At 35.2% G+C, this 22,159-nt stretch overlaps 1 protein-coding gene across 1 annotated transcript in view; it reads left to right on the forward strand.

The window, feature by feature from the left end:
• The window catches only part of DMD (dystrophin), a 2,307,273-nt gene that overhangs the window by 612,800 nt on the left and 1,672,314 nt on the right, over positions 1-22,159 (forward strand). The gene's annotated exons all lie outside the window — the stretch shown is intronic.

Here is a 22,159-nt window from a genome sequence, read left to right on the forward strand (position 1 = left end):
TACTAAAAATCACTTTGCAAAAAAGATAATTGCACCAGATTATTCATTGCAGCTCAATTCATAATAGCCAAGTCATGGAAGAAGCCCAAGTGACCATCAACCCATGAATGGATTAATAAATTGTGGTATATGTATACCGTGGAATACTATGCAGCCTTAAAAAGATGGAGACTTTACCTCTTTTATGTTTACATGGAGGGACCTGGAACATATTTTCCTGAGTAAAATATCTCAAGAATGGAGGAAAAAATATCCAATGTACTCAGTACTTCTATGAACACAACTTAATATAGTTTTTTAAAAGATATTTCCACTTTGATTTGCATGAGTGTATGCATATGAGTCTAAGTGTGTGTGTTTATGTATAAGCTAGGGTTATATGGTAGTATATAATAGAATCTACCTGGCAGTGAAATTCCAGAGCTTAAAAACAAGCATTATATATCAAGCTCTTGAGGTATTTAGGTAAACAACTACACAGCAAGCACCTGGCCATTGACTGATTGATAACATTTAGTCAGTGAAATAACTAAAAAAGAATAGGGCCAGGCATTCCCAGCCCTGCAAATAGCTTAAGTGAAAACACAGTCGTAAATTAACATATAATATGCTCGAAGCATAATGTGCGTCTGTACAAAATGCAAAAGATTTATTTTTGCCAAAATAATTTTTCCCATTATTTTACGTTAAAATTTGGAGCAAATGCATATTACCATAATTAGTTTAAACCTTGCAGCACTAAGGTTTTCTTTTTTCTCTTATTTCATTTAGTACAGAGACCCAGAGTTATAGAATTACTTGGCTCCAATTTCTTGGCAACATATGTATTCTTTAGTCAAAATTTCATTTCCTTCATTCTTCTGCACACAACACTCACACAGAGAAGCAAACTTATAATGAGAAATTGAAAAATAATCTGAATGCTTAGGGATAATGTGTATTTGGTTTATATAAACCTTTAAGAGCATAGTTGTGTCAGTATTATCTGAATCTTTGCAAAGTTTATTTCAAGCTATTATCTTTGGCACTCATGTCCCAACTTAGCTTTATTATTATTTTTTAACTCATAGGAATATGTGGATGCAATGGAAGATAAGTTGCAGAGAGAGATAATAAGTGAACATATAATTTCAGGGCCATTACTATGATAATCATGACAGAGGATGCATGAGAGTCATCCTGTTTCCTGATATGTGCACTTATGGTTAGTGATTATGAATCAGTTTCTTTTCTACCTTGTCCAGTTGAGTAACTGTATATGTAGGGAATTGAATCAAATTATTATACTCCTAGAAATGTAGCCTCCTCCCCTTATAAAGATGCATCAATTAAAGCATTTTTTAACCATTCTTTTTTTTTTTTTTTTTTTTTTTTTAGACCGGCACTTTCTCGCCCTCGGTAGAGTGCTGTGACATCATAGCTCACAACAACCTCAAACTCTTGGGCTCCCGGGATTCTCTCGCCTCAGCCTCCCAAGTAGCTGGGACTATAGATGCTGCCACAACATCTGGCTATTTTTAGAGACGAGGTCTCACTCCAGCTCAGGCTGGTCTCAAACCTGTGAGCTCAAGCAACCTGCGCACCTTGGCCTCCCAGACTGTTAGGATTACAGGCATGAGCCTCTGTGCCTAGCATATCCATTCATTTGTTGAGGGACACTTAGCTTGATCCCAAATCTTGGCTATTGTGAATACTATGCCAATAAACATGGAGTGAAAATATCTTTTCTAAATGCTTAATTCCTTTCTTTTGGATACATACCTAAAAGTGGATTGCTGGGTCATATAGTAGTTCTATTTTTAGTTTTTTGAGGAACCTCCATACTTTTCTTCATAGTAGTTGTACTGTTTTACATTTCCACAAATAAGTATAAGGATTCCCCTTTTTCCTCATCCTCATCCACACTTTAAATGTGGAAGTTAACTATTTACACTCTAGTCTAAATTAGAATATAAATATAGAAGGTGCCAAAGGAAAAAAAAACTGTATTAAAATTGTAATACTCAATATATACTGATAACAAAAGATAAATACAAATGACATATGAACATCTCTTATAATTACAGAAGTTAAACGTGACTTGAATATTACAAATTTAATACAGATTATTACTTTCTTAAATATGTCTACTTTTTTGGCAACCTCTATAATTTTAGCTAGGTGAATTATTTACTAAAAGCAATTTTTTTCTATATTTGCCATATACTTGAAAGAGAAATCAGGTATAAATCATTTAAAGGGATGAAATTCAGAACTTTCACTTAATAACTTTATGTAAAATAACATTTCCATTGATAATGAAACTCAGAACAAGTACAAAACAGTAAACAAGTAACATTTAATCTTTGTTCTTTCTTTTATTAAAGAAGGTTGGAAAACCAGAGCTAGTCAGTCCTACCAGTAATAGCAGAAATATATACCTAGTGGGATTTGCTAAAACACATTACCAAGTCCTGATAAAAGTTCTTATCTGGGAACAGAATAAAACTTTCCTATTTTATAGGCTAAAATTATTATTATTAAAATAATAAATGACACCAGAATATTCTTCAGTGTTGTCACTTTTCAATATGAAAAACAATATGATGTTCTCATTTCATAAAACTAGTTTAAAATTAGAAAATGTACAGACACTGTAACATTATACTCAGAACAGGTACAGAATCTTTTTGTACATTCCACGTGTAAGGGAGATCATACAATATTTTTCTTTTCATATCTGGCTTATTTAACTTAGCAAGTGGCAAGTTGCTGTGTACCTAAAGAGAAAATAAAATAGCAGTTACAGGCCTGGGATGGACAGAGGAAGTGGGGAGATGTTGGTCAACAGATACAAAGTAGCAAATATATATAATAAGTCAGAAAACCTAAGGTACAACATGAGAATTATAGTTCATAATAATTAATGTATTATATTTAGGATTTTTACTACATGCGTAGATTATGGATGATAGCTGCTCTCAGAGGAGAGTGGTCTTGGGAATGAATAATAATGTAATATGATAGATAGATATTAATTTGTTCCATTTTAATGCATATGTAGATTAGAGCATCATGTTTTATACATTATGCACAATAAAATTTATTTTTTAAAAAGGAAGGGTTACAAAAAATCTATAGATTTATTAAAGTAAACTATACAACAAAGTACTGGATTTTGTCAAATGATTTTTCTGTATCTATTAAGATGATCATATGATCTTCGTTTTTGCTTTTGTTTAGCCAGTGAGTCAAGTTCATTAATTTATGGAACTATTCTTCCATCCTTGTGATGAAGCCCACTTGATCCTGGTAGATCATTTTTGTGATCTGCTATTGAATTCAGTTTGCTAGTATTTTATTGACAATATTTGCATCTATACTCATAAAAGACATTGGTGTATATATATATATGTATATATATAATTTTTTAAATTTTTTATTGTGTCGTTTCCTGGCTTTGGGATGAAGGTGACACTGGATTCATAGAGTAAGTTGGGGAGGATCCTTTCCTTATTGTTATTATAGAATAATTTCTACAGTATGAGTACCAATTCTTCTTTGTAGATTGTGTATCATCTAGTTTGGGGTATTTTTTTTTTGTAAGATTTTTTTTCTATTATTTCAATCTTGTGGGTTGTTATTGGTCCCCTCAGGAATTCTATTTCTTCCTGGCTGAAGTTATCCAAATTGGGCAAAAGGAGGTCAAACTATGATAATATGGTCTTTTATCTACAAACCCCAAAAGATGCCACCAAGAGACTCCTGAAATTCATATATAAATTAAGCAAAGTCTCAGGTCATCCTATCAATGTACACAAACAGTAGCCTTTCTATACACCAATAACAGTGAAGCTGAGCATCAAATCAAAGCCTTGGTATCATTCAGAATAACTACAATGAAAATAAAATACCTAGAAATATACTTAACCGAGGTGAATGATCCTCACAAAGAGAACTACCAAACACCGGAGAAAGAAATACAAGGATACAAACAAATGGAAAACCATGAAATGCTCACCGATTAGGAGAATCAACATTGTTAAAATGTTCATGCTACCTAAAGTGATTTATAGATTCAATGTAGTCCTTATCAATACCAATACAGTATTTCACAGACCTAGCAAAAAGTAATTCTGTGTTTCATTTGGAACCAAAAAAGAACTTAAATAGCCAAAGTGATCTTGTGCAAAAGAAACAAATCTGGAGGCATCACAATACCAGACTTCAAATTATACTATAAGTCTATAGTAACCATAGCAGCCAGTATTGGCACAAAAACAGAGATGTAGACTGATGGAATAAAACAAAAAATCAGATATAAGACCATCCTTATACATCCAACTAATCTTTGACAAAGCAGACAAAAATACACACTGGGGAAAAGAATCACTCTTAAATAAATGATGCTGAAAAAAGTGGATAGCCACATGCAGAAGAATGAAATAGTATCCATATTCCCCAACACTCACAAAAGTTAATTCAAGATGGATAAATGACTTAAATTTAAGGCACAAAATTATAGACTTCTGTAAGAAAATATTTGAAACACTATTCTAGATATAAAGCAAAGAATTTATGAAGACAACCCCAATGACAATTACAGCAACAACAAAAATAAATGGGAGTTGATTAATGTTTAAAGCTTCTGCCCAGCCATGAAAGAATCAACAGAGCAAATAGACAACATACAGAATTAAAGTACATATCTCCAGGCTATCTACCCAATAAATGGGTAATAATCAGAATCAACAAAGAACTAAGCAAATCAGTAAGAAAAAAAAATCAAAACCCCTCAAAAAGTGGGTAAAAGACATCAACAGAATCTTCTCAAAAGAAAATAGAAAAATGGCAAATAAATATATAAAAAATGCTCGATTTCACTAATAATCAATTAAAACCACAATGAGATATCACCTTTCCCTGATCAGCATGGCTTATATTAAAAAGTTCAAAACAATAGATTCTGACATGGATGCAGAGAAAAAGGAATACTTATATGCTATTGGTGGGACTGCAAATTAGTACAAGTTCTATGGAGATACCTGAAGGAACTAAAGTCAACCTACCATTTAATCTAGCAATCCAACTACTGGGTATTTACCCAAAAGAAAAGAAATCATTTTATCAAAAATACACCTTTACTTGAATGTTTATTACCACACAATTCAAAATTGCAACTATGTCAAATCAATTCAAATGCCCATCAATTCATGATTGAATTAACAAAATTGGTATATGTATACCATGGAGTACTACTCAGCCAGGAAGAAGGATAACTTATTGTCTTTTGCAACAAGTATGATAGAACATGAGACCATTATCCTAAGTGAAGTATCCACAAATGGAAAAACAAGCACCATGTGTATTAAATTAGAATTAACCTATGAGCACCCCTGTGCATAGGGGGAAGTAAAACTCAATGGAAATCAAACAAGAAAATGGGGGAGGAGGTGATAAGTGAAAATCTACTTAGCAGGTATAGTTAACACTATCTGGATGACAGACACACTTAGAACCATGACTGAAGCACTATAAAAGTAATCCATGTAACCAAGAATACTTGTACCCCTGTGATACTTTGAAATAAAAATAATAAAAGAAAATTAAACTACATGAGAAAGTATAAGGATTATTTGGAGAAAGTTTAAGTTTGTATAAATAAATAAATGCATGAAGAAAAGAAGGGACATACAGTTAACATGATAGTTTGAAGTTACTCTGTACATTCCAATAATTTCAATCAAGATATAGAAGGTCCTCACCTTAAAATAGATCAACTTATGCTTTTCAACTTTACCATAATTAAACAGTGATATGCATTCAGCAAGAAGATTACTGAAAGGAAAAGAATACAGATAGTCAAAACTTATTTTAAATAAGTGGCTTGCCTTTATAGATTTCATAACATACATAGTGTGACATAATAATCAGTTTAATGATATAGAACAGATATTTTGAAAGCATACCCTTTTCCTTAGGCACATTTAGTACACAATAAAGGTAGCGTGTCATATCTGAGGAGAAAGTATAGATGAGCTAATTAATTAAAACTTTTGACTGTGGAAACCCAAGGCCACAACAAAACTATTTTCAGATAATGACTCTGGGAATAAGTAAAAGCTTTAAAAATACAACATTAAAATATAGAAGGCTATTTTAACAATGTTAAGGTGAAGTAAAACCTGGAAGCTATAAAAGATTGACCAATTTAATAACAGAAAATTAAAATATTTCCTATGGTGAAAGACACCAATAAACAGTAATATATGATGGACTGAGGAATCGTACTGATAATAGAGGATTAATAACAGCCTCACTATGATAAAATTCTACAATTAACATGAAAATGTAACATCATATATTAAAAGTATTGGAATGTAACCCCGTCATAAATCAAGGAGCTTCTGTGTACTTAAACACACACAGATACACACACATGCACAGACACACACACACTCATCATTGAGGTGGTTTCACCAAGGCTTGGAGTTTACAGTCAGTAGGAAAGACAGGCCTATGCTAGTAGATTTCAGCCTGAGAAGAGGAGGTATTTGAGAGAAGGTGAAATTTCACAATCAAGAAGAGTCAGAAGGTGTGTCATAATCTTAGTTATTTAATATTTAGCATACTAGTTTTAAACTTTGTCCAGCAACTGAGAAAGACGACGAAGAAATTTTAAAAATGCAAATGGGTAAGTTGAACATCCAATAATTAAAATAGAAATGAGATGCTGCATAATGTCTTTCCTTTTATCTGCCCATTCCAAGATTTTACTAATCTCTAGTCAAAAAAAAAAAAAGTTGAGGGTGTTCAGCTTGCCACCTGGGTGAAGGGCTCCAATATAACTTGAACTTTACCTTAGAAATGAAAACAATGTAACCTAAACATTTGTACCCTCATATTAATCTGAAATTTTAAAAAATAAAGTATAAAAAAGTTGCTTTCCAAATATGAAACATTTAAAGAAATATCATAGTTATATTAGTGACCATATTTATTGTTTATAAATGTGTGTGTGCCATCCCTATTTTTCTTTTCTTTCTTAGTTGAAAACAAACTAAGTTTTCCCATTCCCATATCTCAATTTAAGGAACTTCTTTTACAATTGTACTTATTCAATGGAATTCTACCCGCTACTAAGTCATAGTTTTAATGATATGGAAAAGCTTTGACTTGCTTGAATCTATCAGATTTCCAAGTGTTCAGACACTTAGTAGAACATTTCTGAAAGCTATGCTTGGAGTCTGCTTTTTTCAACACTGGGTCTGAGAGTACTTGAATATATTTTTCTGTAGACATCAGTCAATATTCTTTTGAACATGTATTTTTGCAGAGTGCTATGCTATTTTGTAGAGTATATGCCAAAGTTTAGGAACAATGAATAAAACATTAGTTTTCCCGTGTCTTGAGTATTAGCTCGAGTATTTTCAATCTGAATTTAAAATGTACTAACTTTGTCATCATCACTCATAGGCTTCTTGATTAACCTGATAATATTCTCTAATTTAGAAATTAATGCTTCTTTCCCTATCACTTAAAAAATCTGATCCAGTACTTAGAGCATGAGATGTTCTTCAAATCAAGTCTCATTTTTGAGAGTGTGATAAATAATTTAAGAAAAACTTTCTGCTATACAATAGGAAGCTGAAGCTCACTATGTTTAACCCGGTTCAAGGTCACAAAATGAGAGATCTGGGTTGGAAACCCAGGAGTCTATTTTTTTCCACCTTAATCAGAATATCACTTGCTAGTTGTATGACCTTGGGCGGTATTCTTAACCCACAGGAGAGTGGTGAAGTTTAAATTGGAAAACAGAATAGTAGTTCCTTGTATGTAATTTAGGTTTGATAAAATTAATTAAATATCAAATTTATTCTCCTTCACATACTTCTGTAGGAAGACAAATACTATATGCTCTTGTTATTTTTCTACATACTTTATTCTCCTTCAACTAGTTATCAATTAGAAATAATTGTCTTGGCTCAGCGCCTGTGGCTCAAGTGGCTAAGGCACCAGCCACATACACCTAAGGTAGTGGGTTCAAATCCAACCTGGGCCCACCAAACAACAATAACGGCTGCAACCAAAAAAAGTAGCCAGGCGTTGTGGCGGGCGCCTGTGGTCCCAGCTACTTGGGAGGCTGAGGCAGGAGACTCGCTTGAGCCCAGGAGTTGGAGGTTGCTGTGAGCTGTGATGCCACGGCACTCTACCCAGGGGGACAGCTTGAGGCTCTGTCTCAAAAAAAAAAGAAAGAAAGAAATATTTGTCTTACTCTATATTCACAGATATAGACCACCAAAGGGACCTTCAGCAGCCATAATTATCTCTTCATTTATTCATTTATTGATTTAATGAATATTGAGTATCTACGAATTGTCAGTGGGAAAACAATTTAAAGAAAGTTCATGCCCTTGTGGTGCTTATATTCCTATAGTGAGAGAATTAATAAATGAATAAATAAATAAATAAGGACAGGTTGTGACAAGTGATAGAAGGGAAATAAATCAATATGAAATAAAGGAAAGAGAAAGGGAGCAAGCTTCTTAAAATATGACGACAAATATATTTCTGAAGAAGTGCTATGTGAACTAAGACCTAACAGATAAGAATGCATCTGTAATGCAAAACATAGAAAGTGTATTCCAGGTGAAAAGAGCAGCAACTGTAAAGATCAAGAGATGTAAAAGGGCCTATGGTATTTGAGATACAAAATAAAACAAGGCCAATACATTGGAAAGGTAGTGGGAAAGAAGAAAGAGAGATGCTACTAAATTGCTTTTAGCTAAGAGCGGAAGAGTGAGGTACATAGTACTTTATAGAGCATGCAGGACTTCACATGGATTCTAAACAACATGAGGAGACTTGGAAGGATTGTAAGGAGTAAGATGTTCCAGGTGAGTTTGTGTTTCTCAAAAGGGAAGTCCGGCTATTATATGCAAAATGGACTGAAAGGCATGAGAACAGTTAGGACGTGAATGTTTTGGTCCCAGGAAGTGAGGATCATGGCCTGAGTGAGGTAGTAATAATGGACATAAAGACAGGTAGGCACATGCAATGCTTTTAGAAGCAGAACTAAAAATAAAAAATAAAAAATAGAAGATAAGAGCAGTGAATGAACTGAAAGAATGTAGAATAAAGAAAAAGCAAGAATGGCTATTATACACAGTGCAAGGGGACATTTCAAAACAACTAAAAGTATAATATAAATGTCTTATCACAACAATAAGTGAGGTGATAGTTATGTTAATTAGTTTGATTTAAGCATTCCACATTGTATATCAAATTATCATATTGGACCCCATAAATGTATACAGTTACGATTTAATAAAAATTAAGTATTAAAAAAAACAAGAATGACCCTCGTGTTTACAGCCTGACACAATGCATGATTGTTGTTACCATCTTCTGTAATGGAGATAAGTGGGACACTGATTCTGAAGGGAATTGAGAACTCTATTTTGGGTGTAACAAATTTGAGAGATCTCTAAATGGAGAAATCTAATCAGCTGTTCGGATCTGTGGCGAGCAATCTCAGCTGTAGGTATTTGGAAATCATTCATATTTAGATGAGAGAGAGAGAGAGAGGAAAAAAGGAAAAAGGAAAGAGAAAAACTCAGTGAAATAACATCACATAGGGAAAGGGTGCGTGCAGCTTAAGAAGATCCAGATCCAACATCTAAGGCTTTCCAACATTTCCTATCATTTACATAGAGCCAGAAAGAAAACCTGGGAAAGTTTGGCTAGATAGGTATAAAACCTGAAAAATGAAGTGTCAAAGAATCTGGGGGGGGGGGAGCAGTTAAAGAATGAAAAACATGCTATTGGGAGCTACAAGAGTAAGATGAAAATAGAAAAAAAAAAATCCAGTAGGGTTAGCAACACTAACCATTAGTGGAGCAGACAGAGAAAAGTCATTTCTCCTATCTAGTGTTACCTAGGGTAGCCTGACATACTTATTGCTGGGGTCCTGGCTCCAGGGGAAGGGTCCATTAAGACCTGTGGATCTGGCTGTGGTTGACTGAAGATATTTAAGGTTAGAAACAACGAGAGAGAAAGACAACACACACAGAATAGAATTTTCAAAGGTGGGAACTCGGGGGACCACTGCCCATTTCCTGGGTTCTGATGATGGCCCTGAATGTTTGTTCCACTCAGCTTTTATTAAAGGCTATTTGCTCATTAGTCCAGAGGGTAAGCTGAGGAAGGGAACAAAGACACCAGCAGTTTCTCTGAGTGAGCCTATCAGCTTCTATTGTTTCTATACTCATTAACTTTAAGGGTCTGAGCAGTCCTGAGAAATCCAGAACCTGAGCCTTGTGTGGTGGCAGCCTTCTCTCTGTGGTCACACACGCAGATTCCTAGTGGCGTGTTAATACATGCTGTGCACCTCTGTGTAAAATTTTGTAATATTTTGTAAATGTACATTTAGCTACAACTTCCCATTTTCCCTATGTATGATGACTTTATGAGTGACCTTTGGGATACCCCATACTGCCACTATGGGTGATTTCATGTTACTAGTGGTTTAACAACATGCTGGCACAATCCCTGAATATCCCACTGTAACTGTGAGTAGGGTTATTGACTCCTTATTCTTCCATCCCCTTCCACTTCCTTGCCAGTTTACTGTGGAGTAAAATGCCACTGACATCAATCTCCCCTGAAGAATCAGTGGAAAGGAGGAATTTTCCTCTCATTGTCACCACAGAGGGTCTTCCTCTGCAGTAAGGGTAGAAAGGCTTCTACCCATATTTCAGGGCTTGAGCTGTTCCCTTGATCTCTGCCCCGGCCAAATACAAATCTCCACAATGGGTATTTGTTTTGACTGTTAACTGGGCAGGTGGCAGCCTAGTTAATGTTTCTTGCTATGCCTTACACACAGTTTCCTCTGTGGCCGTTATTCCTTCAGAGTGCTCACAGACCCAGCAGGGCTGTTAGGAAGCTGTATCCCCTACCAGCCAGGCTTCCAGGAAAAGCAGGAAACTTGCTCAGATGTGAAATTTAGCAGTGGCTGGTTTAAAAGTAAAGAAGCTGACTTTTCTTTGTTCTGCCTCCCTTAGCTTACTTTTTTATTTTCCTCTTTTTCTGAGGGTGTTTTCCCTTACCAAGAATAGGGTCTTAGGTCCCCATTCTGCCTGCACTTACTGTCTTGAAAACATTGACCCCATGTACTCTTTACCCATTTTATTGTCCTCTATGGTACTTAAAATAAGAGAGGCTAGAGATTTGTTTTTATTTATCAACTTTATCTCAACTAGAATATAGCCACCATGAGGGCAGGGATTTTGTTCTGTTCACTGCTGTATTCCCAGCATCTAGACTGGTGCCCGGCACACATTAGGTGCTGAGTAAATATGAGTTGCCTGTAAAGAAGTGTAGGAAAGTAGGGTCATAGAACGCAGCTGAAACATTTGAAGAATTTTATTGTTCAGGGGAGCAGATAAAATGGGCGGAAGAATAAGGAGCCAATAACCCTACTCACAGTTACAATGGAATATTCAGGGATTGTGCCAGCACATTGTTAAACCACTAGTAACACAAAATCACCCATAGTGGCAGTATGGGGTATCCCAAAGGTCACTCATAAAGTCATCATACATAGGGAAAATGGGAAGTTGTAGCTAAATGTACATTTACAAAATATTCATTACAAAATTTTACACAAAGAGGTACACAGCATGTAGTGACCGCTTTGTAAATATTTTGTAAGTAAAGGTAAATTTTCCATTTTCTCTATTTTTGATGACCTTTTGGTGATCTTTGGGACACTCCATATTTGTGGCATAGATATCGGCAAACACTACAAATCAGGGATTTTGTTGTGGCGGTTGTTGCTTGCTTATTTCCTTTCTTTTTCTTTTGGATACCCGGTTTATCAGCACGACACCGGTTGTTTTTAAAATTTTTTCTTTATCTTTAAATTGAGAGCTAGGAAAGCATGTTTGTAGGGTGAGGAAAGATTGATGATTCAATAGGAAACATGTGAAAAGTACAAATGGCAAGATTTGCCTTAATTGGAATGAAAACACTTTAATTGTAACAGGAGGAAAGAACATAACTGTCGATATCTGTGACTTGTAGTAGAAAGATGAGGGAGGTTGTTTTCCAATAAATAAAATCCAGACATCCTGCACAGGAGCATGGAAAAATAACCTAGGGCTCTCTCAGTCCTTATGATGTTCTTTTGTTCCCCTTATACCTCCATTCATGTAGTATTTATCAGTACACACACATCAAATTCTACTCAATATTCACTTCTCCCCTGGCCTCCTTCAGCCTCCCCCACACATTAGATTGTGAGCTCTTAGAACCCAGGAACAGCCATTCACGTCTGACCCCCTACCAAATCCAGCACAGGGCCTTGCATCAAGTAGATTTCAGTATCCCCCAAATTAGGATATCCAATTGTTGTGAAAATGAATCATTTAAGTTATATTTCATGCCTTTTTAACATTATTGATTGCATTGCCCAGAAGGGTTCAGCCATGTAATATGAAAAATAGAGAACTACACGGCTGGATACCTTCTGGACAGCCCTGGCAATTATCACTTATCAGGGTCTTCACGTTTGAGCATTGTAAGTTTTTTGATGCTCTTTCTCTTTTTCACTTGTACCTTTCTCTGTAATTGCTTCATATTTGATTATCTTCCCTTTTGCAAAGATCTAAATTGCATTTTTACCACATTGAAAGTTATTTGTCATCCCCGCATATTATTTGTACTTGTAACTGGGAAGTCTTTATTAGATTGGTGGGTGCCAGGAACTCCAAACTCACATTCAAATGAAATTTTATTAGTACTATCGAAAGCAGATGTATCTTTGTAATTTGAAAATGTATTAAAGTTTCTACTTGTTTATTGTGTTTCATCAGCATGCCTCTGTAGTGCTTCCTCACTACACAGATGTGTGCTTTTTGGTGACTGGTTTTAGTTTTCAGTTAGAATACTATAAAATTTGGGATTAGTTGTAAAAACCTATTTTGCCAACAATTTTTTTTTTTTGGTGAAGTTTGTGTGTGATGGTGTTTTGCTTAGCACTGAACCCCTTCTGATGTTGTGAATGGTACTATTATGATCCCTTTCAGCATAAAATTTCTGTGTTTCAGTCACATCCGGGTCATACACCATTGGGCTGGTCCAGTTGTCCGCTGATTTATTTTCTAGGACTTCAGAGATGGAATCTTTCTAATTATAAACAGTGATTCATTTCCTCTTGAATTGGTGTCAAGTTTCACACATGTAGGTGCCTCACAAACATTTGGAGAAAGTATAAATGCAAGTAAACTCAGAAATTAAATAATATGCCAATTGGGAACAAATCAGTGACAAATAATAGGTCATACATGTTATCTACTTGGTCCATTCATTCTTTGTGTTAGCATCATCCTTAGCTATTTTTAAGATACTAGTATGACTACTTTCACTGATAAAGACAAGGATAAAGGGAAATTAGTGAATTTCACCACAGTCTTTTACCTGTGAGAGGTAGGGTCATGCTTTGCTCAGGTAGGTTTGCCTTAGCAGGCTAAGGTCTTTGATATGTAGTGGGTATATTTTTGTAACATTTGTTTCAAAAAAAGGCTGATCTGCCAGTTGTGGTGGCTCACGCCTATAATTCTAACACTCTGGGACACCAAGATGAGTGGTTTGCCTGAGCTCACGAGTTCAGAGCCAGCCTGAGCCAGAGCAAGACCCCCATCTCTAAAAATAGCCAGGAGTTGTGGTGGGCACCTGCAGTCCTGGCTACTGGGAGGCTGAAGCAAGAGAATCGCTTGAGCCCAAGAGTTTGAGATTGCTGTGCGCTGTGACACCTTGGTACTTTACCAAGGGTGACAAAGTGAGACTCTGTCTCAAAAGAAAAAAAATGCTAATCTTTATATATAGTTTCTGCTTTAAACTAGTTAACACTGAAGGATTTGCCTCAAAACTGTTGTTAATACATCAGGCATATTTCCAAGTCCCAAAACATGTCATAATAACCAATTAGATTTGTTCCGCATGAAATGAGCACCCCTGTCTGGCTCCCTTGTTTATCAACTCTCATTTCTCACACACTGTAAACAGTGAGAGTATAGAAATAGAATATTTTGTGTTAGTAAAGAAGATGGGGGTGGAATTACTTCTGAAACTTACTGCACCTTTTTAGCAGTAGGAAAAAGTCAGTTTGGTAAGGTCAAAAGCAAAGCACAAAAACAGTAGGTGACAATTAAGAAAGCAGAGCTAAATGTCACTGAGTCAAAAAGAAACTAATAGGGGCAGTGTCTATGGCTCAGAGGAGTAGGGTGCCAGCCCCATACGCTGGAGGTGGTGGGTTCAAACCCAGCCCCGGCCAAAAACTGCAAAAAAAAGGAAACCAATAGTTCTTCCTATAGTAGGTGTGTACGGAGAATTGTAAGAAAGTACAAAGTATTGGTGTGCTCTTGGCCAAGGAATGAACAGACACACCAAAATGTCCTGTCCAGCCTCTTGGTTCTATAATTCTGGTTCTGTGCAGGTTCTATTGCATTCCGGTCAGTGGTCTCCCCCCTTGACTGATGAGTTCCCGTTCCATTCTATTCTTCTGGTTTTAGAAGCTATGTACCAAAAAGCTGTGCTAAGAATTTAAGTGGCTGAGAGTAGTTTTTAGATATGAAATATATCTCATCAGGCCCAAACTTAAGAGCAGCTGGCAAAGAGACAATTTTAAAAGAATTGTTTCAGTTTGGAATTGAAAATTTAAAGAGAACTTTCGTGTAGATTAGATGCACAGGGCAGACATTTGATCTTTGTTTGAAAAAGTGTTCAACTTAAAGGTGGTTTATTTGAAACTTGTAAAGTTTGTATCGGTTGAGAACTTCTGCTTAGTTGACTTTTCCCCACCAACTTTACATGCATTTCTTCTCTGCCACGCTCCATATGTTCGATATTAACACTACAGAATTGCCATTCCTATTTCATTCCCAGAAAAGAGCACAGAAAAGAGCAAGCTTTTGTGTAAGGCATTTTTTTTTAATACAATGAAGCAAAAATAACTAGGTAATAGGGATATATCGGTAACTGGTAAATTGACAATTTTGAAATTCTTTATTTGTAACTTTCCTTCCCATTAAATCAATTTTCCACAAGAAGAGATGTCTGAGCTCCTTTCTTTCCCCTCTGTATCCTGGAAGTCTAGAATATAGCCTGGGACAAAGTAGTAACTCAATAAATGTTTGTTAAATATATATTTTTAGTGTCTTATATTTTCTATACAGTGTCTTATATAATTGATAACCTAACTTCCAGGTACCACTGATTATTGGATTGAATCTATGATGGTTAATTTCTATTTGCGTAGGTATATTTAGGATTTCTTTGTTAGTAGCTCAAAGAGTTTTCACTGTGTTAGAGAGTTCTTTAAGTATCTGATTTTTATTTTTGTTTTCCCCTGTTACACTCTAGGTAGGCATTATGTATTTTGAGTCACTGTCTTATACTTGTAACGAAATGATGGTGATAGTTCTCTGCTACCTACACCACAAGCATACTGAAACGAGTAATAGGATGTTCAAAAGTTAAAGTTGTTTAGTGTTTCTCACGGATAAATAAAAGTCATTGCCTTTATCGTTATTAATTTTATTATGAAACTCAATCATCTTCATCAATGCAAATTATATTCATTATGATATTTTATAGCCCTTTAATGAGAAGCATTGTTATTAAATGATAAAAGCAACTACTTGGATCAGTGAATGAAATGCTAAAAACTGATTAATTAAGGATTACTTAATTTAGTGAAGGCGGAACACATCTCACAGAATGTTGGTATAAAAAATTTAACATGGGAGTACTGTGAAAATGAGTTTCTTATTAAAATGTTTTATACCCAGTGTACATAGTGACTTGCAAGGATAAAATTCATGTATGCATAATGCAGCACTGAAAGTGAAACGGAAAAAACTGAAAATAATAATCTAACGCTTTAATGAATTAGTCCACTGAATATTGTTTACAACTTAGAAACTCCAGCATTAAGAGCACAGATAACATTAAAACACAACTGTCTTCATTTGCCAACTTCAAAAGATAACTCACTTTGTTAGATAGGTAGGGTCTCCAGCTCTATAGGGACAGGATGCCGGGATTTGGTGCAGTCTCGAGCAATTGCTCCACCTGGGAAGAAGGATGAGGGTGGGCATTCCATTTTGGCATTGCCCTGTCCTTGACAGTACCCAGAGCAACTGCTACACCTGGGGAAGAAGGACATACTCTTCTATCTGGGAACAATCCCTTCCCCCTCAGGGTGTGCTTTTGAAGCAGCTCCTTAGGCAGATGGAATTAAGGACACCTGTTGATCATTTATGGCCGTCCTACCCCTGAGAGACCACCCCCGGATTGGGCCAATAACAGAAAACAGCCTGTGAGTCAGTCTCTCCTGCTTACAGAGACAGACTCATTTCATTTTGTAATAATAGAGCTGCTGTTCCTGTGGTCACTCTGTCGTCTTAGCCCTGTCGGTGATTTTTCCCTCCCAAGGAGCCATAGAACCAGGATAATAGAACCAGGAGACTGGACATGACACTTTGGTGTGTCTGTTCATTCTTTGGCCAAGAGCACACCAAGAACCAAGAGCAGACTGCTACCCTGATAACTTGACTCCCAGCAGTAACTTCTTTAGAGTTTCACACCTATGCGTTTGCTTACTTTTGCAGTCACAGGTTTTGATTGTGTCAACATGCATGCCTTTATATTTTCATATTCAGAGTTTTCTATGTTGTTTGTGACAACACATTTCTTCTTCCTAGTTTATCCACCCCCTTCTCTTTCAAACATTGAATCTATTTTTTAATTGCTTTGTTTCTAGCACAAACTTTGTAGAAAAATAATTAATGTTTATTCACATCATGTTTGTAAATGACACCTGACTGCTTTTTTTAGTGCAATGCCAAAGCATTGTGAGTATACCTTTACACGTCTATTCTCTTGGCAATCTGCTTTCCAATTACACAAGATGTGCATTATAATCCAGTATTTCAATTCCTTTCTTTCTCTTGGTGGAAAGCTGGCCTGAGATCTAGATAGTGGAGCCTCTTGTTTCAATTTCCCAGAGGTGTTTCAAGGTTATCCCTTACAGCTTGGCTAATCAGACTTTCCTGAGGTTGACTGCCCAAGATAAGAATAGTTTTGTTGAAAACACCAATTTCATCACAATCTCATTTGGATTGCCTTGTTTTTTCCCCATAAAATTGTTATGATAGTTTACATAAATTATAAATCCTGTATTTTCTCATGTTATGAGGTATTGATTTAATATGCCACCTAATATTCTTCAAAAGAAACATCTTGACTGTTTTTTAAATATTACTATGCAGTTACATAGGCAATCATTCTCTAATTCTCTTAATATAAGTCATTGGATTGGTCTGATTTTTTTTTTTGGTACGGCAAATAAATGTCTCTTTTTGTACAGCAAATACTATTTAAATTTGAATGAATATTTCAATTTCTCATCATTTCCTTGGGGTGGAAAAGTGAAGGAAAATTACTAGGTCATTGAATATGACTGCTTTCAAAGTTTTGATAGACATTGCCAATATATTTCTTATAAAGGTGGAAATAATTGCTACTCTTCCAGTTAAGTTTGGCCAAATAATTGAAGCCTTTGCAACATAGGTTGTTCTTTTGTAATTCTTTGCAAATTAGATAGGCAAATTAATATTATTAAAAACCCACATCTTTATTTAATTTGCATTTCTTTGATTACTAATGAAGCTTTGTTTTTATGTATATACCGTTTTATTATATCTCACTTATTAGAAGTGCTAATATAGCAAGTGGAGATAATGTTTGATTATTTAACCACATTGATCATGGGGTAACTATTTGGATAATGACTTTCAGATACTTGGACTTCAAATACTCTAAGATAGCCTTAACTGAGAGAATGAAGGTAAGGTACTGAGGTAGTATAATGTAGGGGCTAGGTTCTAATCTGATTTTGAGTAGCTTTTGAATTTACCATCAAACCACTGTGAGCTTCAGTTCATTTCAGAAATGATGGAAATTCGCTAATTATTTGTTCTATTATAGCCTCCAATATCATACTCATCGGAATCAATGTTATTGTTCATGAAATAAAATATTCTAGCAGTATTATAACTTCTCAATATTTTCATGCTGAGGTGGCTTCAAAGAGTGGGTTAGCAATTATTAAACTTTTGTGACAATGGATACTTTATATATTAGGGTTTAGCACAAAAATTAATTGCATGTAATAGTTCTTAATCTGGGGGTTCAGCCACCTCTCTCATTTCATACAATGTTAATTTCTTGGAATAAAGAAGTATACAAGATATTCCATCATTTTACACTCTTCAAATTCTATAGTAGTCTTTATGTGCACCATGGCTTTTTAGTCGGTCTGTTTCACACAATTCTCATCAATTTCTATGGCTTCACTTGTTCTCTTTATTCAGTGTCTTAGCAAGTATTTAGGTGCTCACAAAGTGTCAGGAATTAGCTTTGGTGCAGTCATCATAACTGAGAATTCTCCCCAAGTCGTGAAATTTATTTTGATTTATAATACCAAAAACATGGTGTGTAATTACTTGTGGGATGGCTCATCTGCTGAATACCTAAAAAATATAGGTCTTCAGATTCAATATTACTTATTATTTTGCTGCACCAGACTCTTGCCTAATAAATTTAAATGTGTATTTAAATGTGTATTTCACCATTGTAATATTATTAAATGATGAAACCATTAACCAACAATTGAAATAAAAACATGCAGCTGAACTTTTGCTTAAAGAAGAAGGAACTATGTTGGTCAGGTACAGTCTCTGAAGAGAGAATGTTCTTAGATTCAGGAGAAACCTAGAGGTCAAGTAATCTGAGAACATTCCAAGTTGGGATGGGTTGAAGTCAGCTTTAGAAACGTGGTAACTCAGGTGAGACTATTGTTAATTCATTTGCATTTAGAATCATGTTTATTGGAGTGAATCCACTTCTGATTAGTTGAATTTCAGAAGAGAGGATTTGCCACTGCTTGTCTTGGTAGGATGGTAATGATCACAGAATCAGCTAATTGTTAATTGATTAAATAGGGCTGAAACTTGTGTGGATGGCTACTTGTTACCATGGCTACAGACCAATCTGTGTCCTCCATCCTCCTCTTTATTTTATTTTATTTTCAGTTTTTTCCTCTTTATAACTTCAGGGCTTAGCACAGAATTTTGCATGTAGGCATTTCCAAAGACTATGAATTAAAAAGGCTATGTTAACCAGTTTGATGAAAATATTTCAAATTGTATATGAAAACACCACACTGTACCCCATGATTGTATTAATGTACACAGCTATGATTTAATAAAAAAAATTGAGTGAAGTCATTTTTCACCTATCTTAGAATTTTTGTCATACATCTCCTTACACACTTCTATTTTAGTTGTCTCACACCTCCTACCTGGATTATGTTCCTAGCCTTCTACTTCCTTCCAGTTTTATTCTCCATCAATCTATTCCACATTTAAAGGTTTCACTTTAATAAAATTTTGATGGTGTCCCACCCTTGCTCAAGAGTAGCTACTCTCCAACCTATTGAACTAAAGCCAAATTTTCTAGTTTTCTATTGATGATCCCTCAGTATTCCACATACAGTCTATAAGTTTTATTTTTGACTTCTGCCCTGTCTCTAAGACACAGAAGCTCTATTCCTTAATATGTCCCTATCTCTTCACATTTGCTCATGCTGGTCAACCACCTAGGATGCTCTTTGTCATTCCTCATTTCCAGCTAACAAAATCCTATACATACCCATTTCGTTTCTTGTTCATAAAGAATTGTCTTATCTCCAGTTATATATAATTTCTTAATCTGTACATGTTAAGGCACTTGAGACATTAAGAGAAACACATTTTAAACTGTTCAGTAATGCAATTATTTCGTACTTATTTTCTTCTAATTTTAAGTAGAATTCATGATTTATCTTCTAAATCTCTTGGACAATGGATTAAAATATTTCGAATATAATGGATCTTTAATAAATATAGTGACATTCCTTTGATTTATGTCAGAGGAATTCAAAATATTTTAGAAGGCCTATATTCCCTTGTTTAAAAAAAATATTGATTTCTATCTACTGGCTCTTTTAAGTCCCACATGATCTCAGAGGTGGCGGAGTAATAGTTTGGGGCAAAAATGTCAACAGGGTGGGTGAGTGCCTATTTATTGTAAGTACTAACATTGATATTTTCACTTGCTTTAAATTTGCATGATTTTTTTTTTTATTTTTTGAGACAGAATCTCACTTTGTCGCCCCCAGTAGAGGATCCTGGCATCATAGCTCACAGTAAGCTCAAACTCTTGGGCTTAAGTGATTCTCTTGCCTCAGCTTCTAGGGTGGCTGGGACTGAAGGACCCTGCCACAGTGCCTGGCTATTTTTAGAGATAGAGTCTGGGTCTACTTCAGGCTGGCCTCGAACTCTTGAGTTCAGGCTATCTGCCTACCTTGGCCTCCCAAAGTGCTGGGATTATAGGCGTTAGCCACTGCACCTGGCATATAATGTTTTATTTAGGTAAAATTAATTACAATGTTTGACATTTGGTTGAGGAAATAGTAATAACGTCTGACCGATTTTTGACTTTTTAAACTTTTATCGTGTCCTATATTTGAAGAGAACTTTTAGATACACACATCTATGTGTAACATAGCAGTGAATAGCCCAAGATCAACACTTTTTAATTCAATGCCTTTCTTAACCGTGCGGTTTTATTTAACACACTCACAAATGAAAGAGTTCTGTTATCCTCATCAAAGGTATAAGTGACAAATTACCCACGAGAAGGAAAAACGTGTTTTACAATATGGTGAAGTATATATCATAGAATTTCAAGGTATGGCCAAGTATACACCATATAAAAAATCCTTAAAGAATAGTTATCAGATGAATGGGATTTGTTTAAGCTTCAAAATGCCGAAGCTTAGTTAGTAGATGTACACATGCACAAAATATCTTTATTTTTTTAAAAACAGTACTCACAAAAATTAGTTTTACTATTTGTTGGTTAATTTCAATAAGGGATGGAGCATGTGTGTATTGTATAACTTTGTACCTCTCGGTCTTGTGCATTTAAGTGTCCAGTAAATATCATTTGAAAATGAATAAATTAATGGAATGGAAGATGATGTAAGACTCTGCAGGTGATATTTTTGACCCATTGTATTCAAACTCTGGCAGGCCAGCGAGTTCAGCATCACTTGAGCACCTATTGGAAATGCAGGCTCCAGGCTTTATTCCCGATCTACTGAAACAGAGTCTATAGTCTAAAAAGGTCCCCAGGTGATTCATATGCACATTAAAATTTGAGAAGCACTGTATTATACTTTGGATAGAAGCAGACCCAGGAACATTAGTTAATTTTCCCCTTCTCTTAAATCTTTTTAAAAATACTTTAAAAATAGTTGTCCTGATTAATCATGGTCCTGGTACTTAGGAAAGAATTAAGTCACCTTTTCAACCTCTTTTTGGGCTAGTGAACTTGAATCTTTACTCTTGGCTTTTTCAATCGTGATGGGACTGCCTGATCTGAATATACATTTTAAGTAGGTATTTTAATACTAGTTAAAATAAATTGATAGCAAGAAAAATACATTGCCACATTGCTTCAATGTTTGGACTTCCAGCCAGGACTGACTTTTCTGGGTTTTGTTTGCTTAAAAATTGTTTTTATTGAAAAAAGTATATTGTGTAAATCAGTGTTTTAAAATATGCACACAGTATGCAATGGCTAGATAGTGCTAATTGACATGTTACATTAACTCATTACTTTTTGTGGCAAGAACATGTACTACCTACTCTCAGCAATTTCTAAGAATACAGTGCGTTGTTATTAACCAGGTTATGTACTAGATCTCACTTTGTGAACTCATTCCTCCTATCTTAATGAACTTTCTCATCCTTTGACCACCACCATCCAGACTCCTTTCTTCCCCAGACCCTGGTAACCACCATTCTACTTTCTACTTTTATGAATTCAGCTTTTTAGATTCCCCATAGAAGTGAGTTTTTGTCTTTCTGACTTAATTCACTTAACATCCTCCTGGTATTTCCTTTCTAAAGCTGAATAGTATTTAATTTCCATGACATATGTTTCAACACTTTCGGGATTAATGATACAATTCGCATGAAAAATATCATGTTACATCTTGATTCCCTGG

The sequence above is a fragment of the Otolemur garnettii genome, unplaced genomic scaffold (genome assembly GCF_000181295.1).
Source record: "Otolemur garnettii isolate 467f Iridium unplaced genomic scaffold, OtoGar3 scaffold00072, whole genome shotgun sequence".
Lineage (NCBI taxonomy): Eukaryota > Metazoa > Chordata > Mammalia > Primates > Galagidae > Otolemur > Otolemur garnettii.